A 12543-nucleotide genomic window follows, 5' to 3' on the forward strand; every position below is an offset into this window, starting at 1 on the left:
CTTTTTTTATAACAATGCAGTTTAATTTCATTTCATTTCATAATGCTTAGTGAAAGCAGCTATACCTCAAAGCAATTACTTTACCTCCAATCAATCCTTTAATTTTTTCTCTTATTGTGTACTAATAATAAAGTTAGGTGTGTGTGGGGGGGGTAAGTGGGTGGGTGTGTTTGCGTTCTACATGCCAACCGTTTTACCTAGAGCTACCAAATTTAATACATATGTACTTTGGACGGTGGTAATGTGTTTCTTGGAGCGATTTGTTTGAAATTTTTAATATAATTTTGATTTATTAAACATTAAGTGTAATTTTGACGTTGTTCCGCCATAACTCCCGAAAATATTAAAGCACAAAAAAAAATTTTACAGCATCTTAAAATTAAAAAAAAAAAAATGTATTTTTTAAGAATATTGATTTTATAGTAATGCAAATTTTTTTTGGGAATTCCTGACGATTTTTTTATTTTTTTAAAGTGGTGACACAATGTACAGAACATACGTAAGGCAATTAAAATAACACTGGTTAAATGTCTGGAAATTTCACGAATTGATGGACATGATGTTATATCTAAACGATTTAAATGAAATTATAAATAATCAATATCTCGGAGAAACAGCTGGTTGCCAATGGTAACTAATAATATAATAATCACGCACTTGTCTATTCGATAGCTCATCATTTTAACATAACTATTACTCTAACCAAACGCATAGTGAATCATTTGCCATTCAAATGGTAAAAGAAATCAAATAAAAAAATTGTTCTGCTTCATTTACCTGAAAATGCTAACCAGAATAATTGGCTAAATGAATGTTACTTATGCATTTTTTCATTTAATTTTCCTTCATGGGACATCGAACTAAAATACAACAACGATAAAAAAAAAATTTTTATAGGCGAGTAAATTGCTTATCTATTTTAAGAATTTTTTTTTTCATATCTCTGTATTAGGTATCAATAAACCCAAATGCATAATGCCGCCTATTGCACATTTTTGCTTTTTTGAACAATTTTTTTAATATTCTTTTTATTGTATTTTTACTCTGCAAAAGAAAACTTTAATAAAGAAATTTTAATCAGAAAATTAAATTTAATTTAGAACTTAAAATAAAATTTTATTTATTTTGTTTTTTGAATAAATTACTTGTATTTATCTAATTATGGACGAATTGCCATAAAAAATTTAAAAAATGCACATTGTAAGGTAAAGAATTGCATTTGAAAGGCTTTTACAATCAAATTTGTTTCAATTTTAATCGAATAATACCTGTCCCAAAGTTATTTTTAATGTCACATGAGGCAAAAGAAGTTACTAAAAATAAATGAAGCTTTGCAGAAGAAGAATATTTATTAGTTAATAAAAAATTGTTATCAATTGGTAAGATTCAAACATTATTTGTAACCAAAAAAAGCGTCTGCCAAAAGGGAAAAAACTTCTTATCAGGTCATTACAATTAAAATATCTGAATAACACCTTTAAAGTAAATTTGTTAAAGAGATTTTTTTTTCATTTGTTTCTATTGTAATGAACAGACATCAAGATTTATCATTTGCTCTGAGATGGGAACTTCAGTCTTTTCATACCTAAATTATAAAGTACCTAATTTATCCAATTTGAAGAGCATTAAAACTGTAATAAGACATTGATATTTCACGTGAACGTTAACAAGAAGAACGTACTTATAAATCGAGATCGCCTTCTTGTTGAATGCGACATAATAGCTACTATCTGTCTTTTGATAGATTATCTGATTGAGTGAAACGGTACTTAAAACATAATTTTACTTTGACTCGATTTTCCATTTTTTTTTTAATTTGTCCATTATCCCTGAGGAATTCAAGGGTGCCAATATCAATATATAGTATGAAATTTATCACATTTCTAGGATTTATATTTAAAAATAAATGGTTAAATAAGCAGATATGAGAGATTCTGGGTTTTTTTTCAAACAATGTAATAAATTAAAAGCTATATTATCTTTAAAAGCATTTACGAAAAAAAATGTTTCTGCTCTTGTTTATTGATGCTATACAAAGTGATTTTTGGATCGATATTTATCAAATTTAATATAGACGTGCAAAGTGCGTCTACAGAATCATTTTTTTTTATTTTAAGTATTATTTTCGTAAAATATAATTGAAATTTTTTCAACATGTAATGATAATTTTCAAATACATGCATTACTCGACGGAAATTATTTTTACATTTAAAAACTTGAAAAGAACTTCCACGGAAAGAACGATGATATATTTCGCTCTCTATTTTCAACATTGTTAAAAATAAATTTTGAATAATATTTTAAACAATACTATCTATTGTTAAAATAAAATTCGTAAAGCTTTCGCCGTTTCATAAAAATTTTAATCCCGTGATATTTAAACTGTTATAACATTGTTACTGTTATATCAGAAAACTGTTATATATGTTATATTAATGTTCTGATATAAACTGCTATATCAGAACATTGTATGTTTGAATACAATTCGAAGATTATATCATCTTTTTGTTTGATTTTTATTAATTTTTATCACTTCCGAAAAACACAATTTGTAAAAGGAAACTGTCTCGATTGTGGTCAACGCAATCAATTGGAAAATTCATTTCTTATTCAGTTCAGTTTCCCAAAATGACACCGCAGTAGATCTGAAAGTAAATCTCTAAACACAGTAATTACGTACGAATTGATTAACTTATTAATTATTCAGTGTCAACGCTAATGTACAGAATTATATATGAAAGCGGACAAAGCCGATAGTAGAGAACTGTTGCCAAAGACAATTAGTCGAATAATGCTCTCAACTCGGATATTCCCCTTGAAAATAAAAGTTTCAACTCTATTAGTACTCGATGAATGTATTTAATCAACATACATTTGCAGCTGATTGACGATTTGTGATATATTTATTAGCAGTGTATAAAGAAAATATTTTTCATTAATGTTTAATAAGATCACTGTTACAAACTACATTTTTTACTTTAAACTATTTATGATACTTCAATATTCTTTTCGGTAAATATTACAATAAATTAATACTTTCAAAATATACTCTGATTATTATCAGGTTTCGCTTGTCAACATAATTCTATGACTCATTTTATTTCAGTACTTACTTGTCTTCTAATTTTTTTTCATCAAAAAAAAAAAGAATTATTTATATTGTGCATGGTAAAATAAGAATTGATTACATTAATATTTAATTATTAATAATGAAGCAAACATAACATTGCTCTAATTTTTCATTAATAAAATTTGGTGGTAGAGAGTTCATTATTTTTAATTAAAGCTAAACATTTTTTTTATCTCGAAGCTGACTAGTTGATAGTAAAAAATTAAATATTCTTATAAAAAAGATTATATTTATACACTGTTAAAGCTGACTCTTAGGAAAATGATATTTAACTTCCATGTTGTTTTCCCAATTTTTTTTTTTAATGTTTAGGCTTTTTTTTTCTTTTTTTTTTATCTTCTAAGTTATAAGAATTTTTTTATATATATACTGCATTTTTTATAACGATTTCATAAAGCCTTGATATTTTAACGCGAATATAAGAACGAATTAACTTTGTAAATTCTCAACCGTTTAAAAGTTAAATTTAATTAAACAACAAAAAATAACCTAGAATATTTTTATCTAGAAAGATGTTATGAAACTAAATTATCAGAAAAAAACTCAAATGCAGATTAAAAGTATTTGTTGATAATAATCTAATTCATTAGTAAAAGAAAATATTTTTACATATTAAATATTCTAGAAAAACTTATTTTACAAAAAAGACACTGAAATAGAAGTTTAAAAGTTTTTCTTTAATTTACTCATTGATTTTCTTTATTTTCAATAAACAACATTTTGATTAAATCAGCAGATTTTGTTTCAAAATAAATTATAATTCTGTACTTTGTACACGCTTTCATTTACATCTACATTCTTCTTGTTCTTAAAATGGAATTTTGTTATTGTTTTTTCACTTACTTTTTGATTAACGAGAGCTTTGAAATTTTACACACGTTCTTTTTGACGATATATATTTTAATATTTTCAGAACTCAATTACCGGTTGAATAATAAACTAAATAAAACTGTGATAAAAATAACATAAAAAAATTTTAAGTAGCCCCAGTAAATTAATGCTGTCTGGTAATAAATTTGAAAAAATTTCGATTTCAAGATTTCATAACGTTTTAGTTTTTTAAGATACCTAATTTATCAGTAATATGGCTGTTAAAACAAAATCGTAAAAACATGAAATCTTGAAAGAGGTATTATAAGAAAATTAACTACAATGAATATCGTAAAAGAAAATTTCTTCATATTCAAAGAAAAGTAAAAATAATATAAATATAATTGGAATCTAAATTTATTTAAGAATTTTTATCAGAGCTTACACTTTTACAATTTTGTTCTGATATTCATATTTTTTATTTAAAATTCTAATTTTTAGTTCATTAATAAAGGTGTTCTTTCAAAAAAACAATTCTATTTTTATTCAAAAAGAGCAGTTTTTATTTTATTGAAAAGTAAATAATTAATTAAATTGTTTGTATCATTTTAAATGCATATAACATCTTTCAGCTACTTTGCACTTATTCTGTTGATTTCGATTGCAGTTATACCTTTCTATTGCATTTAGAACATAAATGTGAGATTCTCATTTCTAATAAAACTTTTAATTATTAAGGAATGTGCTATTAATAAAAGCACGGGGAAAAATGACATATTTCGAAATATTTTATCTCTTTTTTTAGTCCTTTAATGAAACTAAAATGTCTTTTGTTTTATCATATTTCTTCTGACATACAAAAAAGAAGTAAGAATTTCAAGTAAGCAAAAATTCATAAAATGTCTTCTTAAGTGTTTTTTTTTTTTTCAGAATAGTGAAATTGTCGCTTTCAGATAAAATTTGATTAAAAAAAAGTAATATTGAATAAATTCGATTCTTAGCTTTGGTTGCATTTAACTGTTTAGATAGTTTTCCTAGAAATATTACCAGCTTAGAAACATTGAAGGATTTCAATCCCGAGCACTACATGTACCTGTCATGTGAAATATTTCGGCTGATACGCGAAGTTAACGACAAAATTTAATCATTAGAATAGGAAAGTATGTTTAAGATAATAATATTTAACTTTTATGAAATGCTGCTAATAGCAACCAATTGCTAAAATTATTGTTAATAGATGATCTTTCTGTGAAATCATGCTTCTAGAGACAACATTTTTTCTTGAATTTTTATTATTTTTTAAACTTTTTCTATTCTATTTTTTCAGTTAAAAAAGTTCTTCAAACAATTGAATTAATATATTTTATTTTTGAAATGAAATTGTGATTTAATTAGTGCTATAGATAAGAATATATGTAATGTCTTTCATTTCATGTCTATTCGGAAATAATAACTTCAAATAGTCACTGAAAGTGTTTTTAAAGTGTGGTTTACCTATAACACATTTTAAACATACTTTTTAAGAGAATTTAAATTTAGAAATAATAATAGTTAATAAAATAGAATTAACTCATATGACATCACAGTCACGCATATGCAAGGACACATTGTATTATATTTTATAACAGCGTTACTCTTCCCCTCTTGTAAGATGTGCAATGGATTCATAAATGAAAATGGCGCTGTATGTTACGTATGCATCAAGTGAGAATGAATTGACTCCATTAAAATTCAGCGTTTATTTTATTCTCTGGATTACAATATGGGAACTTTAAATAACTGAAACCTATCAGAGTTCAAAATTGCTTTCAAAATAATTTTAGAACTATCATGAAACTACTAAAACTCACTTTTGATACTTAATCACCATTATCGTTTTGATGTTTTATCAAATGATGTTTATAAATCAATGACATGTGATTTTAATGGATTTCGAATCTAGTCATCGAATCATGTTTGCGAGCAGATGTATTAATCCATGAGCTAAGAATAAATTACCATAAGTTCATTTTGTTGTGTTTCTGTTTTGGATTAACTGTCTCACTGTTATCTTGCTGGCAGTTTATCTTCAGAAATATGAAGATATTGAGATGTATAAACAGTATTTGAACTCATCCACTGCAAAGCCAAATGAATTGTTTTTCTCCCTGTATCTCGTGATATATCATAACAAAAGATGCGTATGTATATATTTATCTTTCTTGTTAAATAAAGTAATTTTGTCATGAATCTGAAATTTATTTAGAAGATGTTTTACAATGCTAACCCTCCGTAAATAATAATTCTGCGAACAATTGGACAAGCTTTCAAAAAAATTCTGTTACCTGTTCTTCATTGCAATCTTTATCATTCAAATAATAAAGACAACATTGTCTCCAAGGACACCGAACATTTTAATTTGTCTCACTAAAAGGCACCGCCTTTCTTTTTATATGCACACTACCTTACAAATTACATTATTTACAGTCAATTTAAAAGATTGAATACAAACATCCTAAAAATATTACAAGTATATATTTGATTTTAATAATATTAACAAAATTACAATTAAAGTCTGTTTGTATCTGTATTAACAAAACGAAAATTAAATGTACCGTCGAAGTGACAGTAATGACATCTGTTTTAACTAACATTGCTAAACTGATTAAAATTAGATGCAACAATTCGATTCAAAATGTCTTTACAAACATTGAAACCATAAAAACAGCTGCTATCATGAAACTGATTATTATTTTTTTTTAATCTTACATATGTGTTGTTCTTTATTATTTGATTTTTTTTGTATGTGAGTTCAGTTCCAAACCACACATCATGTCGCGACTGTGTAACAAACAATAGACAAAATGCCGAACGGTCAAGGACCTTGCTCCATTTGTTCAAATTTTAATTAATTGCTTATTAATGATAAAGTTATTACGATACCTGTTAAAAACATGTCAAATTTGCAGTCAAGGCAAAAAATTAAAAAATTTAATTAGATAAATCATTGCTGAAGAACAAATTTCAAAAAAAAATTATACATAAATCCATATAATATTATATTGATTAGCTTTCTGTGAAATTTGATTTGTGAATAGAAAAGGCTTTTAGTGAATAGGAACATTTTGCAAACCTTAAAAATGAATTTGAAACAAGATTTGTCCATTTTAAATGTCTGGAATGTATATATGCTGTATTTTTTCGGAATTTTTAGAGAAATCAGTATTTTATAATTGATATGCGGAGATTATTGAAAACATGGATATCTCAAATTAAAGGCAGAATTCAATGATGTTGAGGTGCCTGAATTTTGCAAAAATTTTGAAATATTTGAAAACTTTTCCGTGATTTGTGTTTAAATATTAGAAATTTAAGGGTTAGGCAGCGATGTATCCTCAAATCAGATACTAATGCCAATGAAGAAATGCATTTTTTGTAGTTTTAAATGCTCACTTTTAAGACCAGGTATTTTTTTAAAGATTTTATTAATTTGAAATTTTTACATCCTATGCCAAATGGGAAATAATCTAAGAATTCTTGGAATTTGTAGCAAATAAATTATTCATCTGAAAGGAGACAAAGATAAAATTATATTATGTGAATAATGCTGGAGACAATTTTTCCACCGAAATAATACAGTGAAGTGATAAAAATGAGCTATAAAGTCAAGAGAATTAATTTTATATAAAGTCTAATTTTATATGAAGTTCTTAATATATACAAAAAAAATCAAGTTTTTAATAAATTTTGAAGGGAATTCATTTAAGGAAAACTTGTCTCTGTCTCTGTCAGTCCACATGTGAGTGTGATAAAACAAAAATGCGAAACATTAGATGAATAAAATTTAACGGACATCTTTATCATCTAAATTGTATTTTGCATCTTTAATATTGGGTCAAATCTGTCTATTTATTTACCTGTCTACTGATTAGTGCATTCATATAAGAGATTATCTACACATTATCTTGGCATTATCATTGGCATAATCTTCAAAAATCCCAATTGTAATACTTTTTTTGTTGTTTAAAAGATTCTGAATAATGAGAAATCCCCGATATAAAATTTTAGACAAATAGGCTCAACATAGCCAGACGTAGAAAATACTTAGGCCACCCTATTAATACTTTCCTTCATTCGAGTTTTCATTTCAGTCGTTAATATGTTACCTTTGCTCGAAGAAAGATTAACAGTTTTTTTAGATTTACTTTAAGGAGTAAAGTAACATAATTCACTTATAATACAATAGATATGTTTCGATTTGCATTTTTACTTACAAATAAATTAATAGTTAAATTCAAGTCATTTACAAGTAATAGTCAATCGAAAATCATATCATTTAATACAAGTAAAATCATAAAAATTATATAAAAGATTTAATTTAACTATTAATATAAATAAAAAAAGTTTAAATTAAAATGTTTCTGAAGCAATCGCAACATAAAACACAGATGCTTATTTCCTCAAACGTATATAAAAACATAAATAGCTTTAGGCACAAATTCGCACAAAACAATTCTTTAAATTCATTTTTCAGAATTTTTTTATTCTTAATCTCTTTCAACCAGAAAGAATATAAAAAAGTATTAATTTAACAGACACAACTTCTGTTCCGTTTTTAAAGTTATTTTGCTAAAGTCTAGAAATTGTTGCGGATTTACTCTCCTGTCGGGGTTCTCTTCAATTTGTTGGTCGATGAGAGGAACAGTCCTTTAGTGACAGACAATGACTTTTATTAACACAAAGACTACAAATATACAGCCTAGACGAACACAGGAAACACTCAGCAACACACTACAACAAACAATAGTCTACAAGTAGAAATCGGTAGCAATAACAACCACGGCACGCAAAGCGACAAGACGGAATTTGGCAGAAGGAGGGAATTCAAGTAATTTCACTATACGGCCTCTCCAAACGTCTGCAAATCTCCAGTCTCCTCGCTTTAGCTGTATCCAACTGCCGTCTCACTACTACACGACTGGCTACTCCACACACAACACGATACTGCTTCTACAATAAACAACAAGACTCGGTACACAGATCTATTCGGCAATCGCTTGAGCTCTTCGCTGGACTGATCCAACTAATCACCGTAGACTCTTTACACAAATGATTTCGTTGATGACTGACTACGATTGATTTCGGCTTGAGACTGCCGGCCTTTTATAGTTCCCAGAAGTGGGCCGAGAAGGTTCTGGATCAGTCAGGCGTATTTAGATTTCTATTGGTTCAATCGCTAAAATTCTCAGTTTCCAGTAATATCTATTTTGTCGCCAAATTCGTCGCCAAGTCGCTAAATGATCGCAAAGTTTGTCGCCAAGCTCTGAGATTACTGACGCGGCACCCAATCAACACCCAACAAAATGGTAATAGTAAAATGGCCTTTCCAGTAATTGAACTGACCGTGCTAGGAAGCAATATACTATAATTTGTAACAATATACTATATTATTGATATACAAGAAGTGCTTTTGTATTTCATTCGATAATATGATATTCATTCGTACATCTAACTCTAATAAATTTGTACTTGGTACAAAATTTTATTATTGTGCTTTTTCATTAATTACAGATTTCACAGATCATTTCTACAGCTGCAATTGGCTGTCATTTCTCTCAACTTTGCTTGAAATACAAGAACTGTAGAATATGTTACATCCATCGATTCTACCGCTTACTTTTACATTCATTTTTTTAAAAGTATCTTAACCTAAAGCAATATTGAAGGACGTGCTTTATTTTCCATCCCCTTTTCAGCGATTTTTCTTCACACCATAGAATCCTTTTGTAAAGTTGAGATGCTTCTTAAAGGAAGCGAAAATTAGTTTAAGTTAGTTTTTAAGATATATATAGCAAAAACTGAAAGCTATTCTTTATTTTTATTCCTGTTTCTACTTGAAAATTTCTTCTCGTGAATTTAAAAATTGATAATTTTTTTTTAAACTTAAAGTTTTACTAACAAAATTTTTGAAAGTTTCTATTCGCAAATTTTTCTCGTTAATTTAAAAATTGACAAAAAATTCAAAAAGTAATTTTATATTTTTAAAAGCGCGAAAATTTTATTTTTTATTAAGTATTTTTATATAAGATAAGAATTATTGTTAAAGATTCAGCGATTTTTGAAATATACTGAAAAAATTAAAACTCTCATTTAATATTAGGAGCCGAAAATCTGAATTGTTTACGACTCATTAAGCTTTTAATTCAATTCCCAAAATGCTGTATATATTTGCAATGTTTTCATCTGAAGAAATTGAATACATATTCAAAATTAATTATTGCTATTTGAAAGAAATGAGTTTGTTAAATCTAAATATGAAGATGACCCCTTACATAAAAAAATATTTCATACACTCATAAAGAATATATTTTAATACTGATAAGCATTTGCAGTTTTATTGCGAGATAATTAGATTTGGAATGACGAACAGTGCTTGCATATTTTTTGACGGATTGTACAAGACCATAAACAAGCCAAATTGATATTACTACTGACAGTTCGGCAGGCAAAAGAAAATAGGGGAGAAAAGTTCTTTTACAAAACAGTAACAGTAACTTTGTGTGGTAGAAATAACTTTCTTTCAAAGATATCATTTTCACAGCCAAATAAATGGAACATATAAAAGCAGAAAACTAACTCATCACAATTGGGAATTCCAGTAACTGCTTAGATTCCGAATTGATACAGGAAATGAAATGCTGAAAGAACATTGAAAGTCATTTGCTAGTAATGCTGCGTATATATTGCTCAAAATACAAAATAAAATTTTACAAGCTTGTAATGAAATAATGTTTTAAAAAACTGTTCCAAATATATTATTATTATTATTATATCAAATTATATATATTATTATTATTATTATCAAATATATTATTATTATTATTATAGCAGATGAAACCACAGACATTGTTTTGACAGAGCAAATCTCTTATATGTAAGATTTGTAAAAATAAAGAAACGAATCTTTACCACTTAAAAATGTTGTTACAGTTTGTACCGGTAATTTACAATGAAAATATCTAGCAAAAACAATTTTAAAAGCTTGAAAATCATTAAGTTTGGATTTAAGATATGTAAAAAGCCAAGTATAGGATGGCACTGCTGCCATATCGGAGCATTCAATCAAAATATGTTTTAAAGCAAATAATAGAATTAGGATTATAGAATTGTTCTTCCACGACTTGCAAAAATAAAAATGAATATTCCAGCAGAATTAAAACTTTAACGGAACTATATTTCTGTAAAATAATATTTTACTGAAATATTATTTTAGATTAACAATTTTTAATCAGCTTCTGAATGTTGTAATTTTACATCTTAAATAAAGATTCACAAAACATAATGTAGTTATGAGTTTTCGTCAAATATTTTATCATACCGAAGTATAACTCCATATATCTAATGAATCTGAAATGCAAGAACAAACACATTCTTTAGGTTTATTAAACTTCAGTATTAGTATTTTGACTACATAATATCTATGGGGGGAAAAAAGAAATGTTGGCACAATAAGCTAAATTAATTGCTATAGAATCCCGATTATGCACAAATTTTTAAAGGGTTTTAATCACCTTGTATGTCTCAAAATGTATTGATGAAAGATCGTTTTCAGTTAATAAAACATTTTTAAAAATTAATTTAAAAAATGTCTCAAATGCGTTTTAATGGATTCTGTTTGTTATGCATATATATCTTAAATATTTTACAAAAACAAAAATGGGAAATAAATATAACATTGTAAAAGCCGAAATGTCCTATATATTTTCATTTTAGTATATACTCGTACCTTTTAAATCATTTTTAATTGTGACAGTTTTTTCAATCATTAAATAATTTTTTATCAGTTTTCAATGTTCTTGAGTTCTACTGATACTAATAAGTATCAATCTTCAATCTCATAGTATCTTTATTATTTTTCATAAATTTTCTTTATTTTTGTAATTTTTATAACCTGATAAAAATTGCGCTAATTCTTGAATAATTTTAAACTGGAGGAATAAGATTGATGCAGTGTATTCTTTAGTTTTCAAATGGTGATTCAGAATTTTAAAAAATTGCTTCTTTAATGTCCAAGATGATATACACTCTCCAAAATTGATTTCCACTGGATCGAAGAGGATATATTTATTTTTTACTGATATTATTTCGAACTGAAAGGAAATCGCACTACTAAAAAAAATGAAAAGAAATATTGAAAAAGAATAAATTAAAGACATACACATCTAAAAACGAACTCCGTAAAAGCGTTCTCCTTACTCATTGCATATCACGCCTCTGCAGATTAAAATCAACCAAAAGTGATGAGCGAGAATTTCTGAAATAAATGTTAGAAAGCTACGGTTTTGTTTGTATTGAAACAGATAAATCTTATTTTTAAAAGCAACGCCATTGTAAAAGCCTCGAAAACAATAAATCTAATAGCAGAATAAATGTGATTGTTGATAGTTAAGATAAAGCTTGCAAAAATTTGCAATACATAATAAATAAATTTCAGAAACGAGTTAAGTAGGTGGCTGAATATAAGGCTGAAAGGCGTTTTAAAAAATAAAAAGCATTGATCTGTCGAAAAAAATGTTGCAACATTCAATAAAGCTTGAATATGTTTAAGAAATCGACGTAAAAAA

The sequence above is a fragment of the Argiope bruennichi genome, chromosome 5, assembly GCF_947563725.1.
Source record: "Argiope bruennichi chromosome 5, qqArgBrue1.1, whole genome shotgun sequence".
Lineage (NCBI taxonomy): Eukaryota > Metazoa > Arthropoda > Arachnida > Araneae > Araneidae > Argiope > Argiope bruennichi.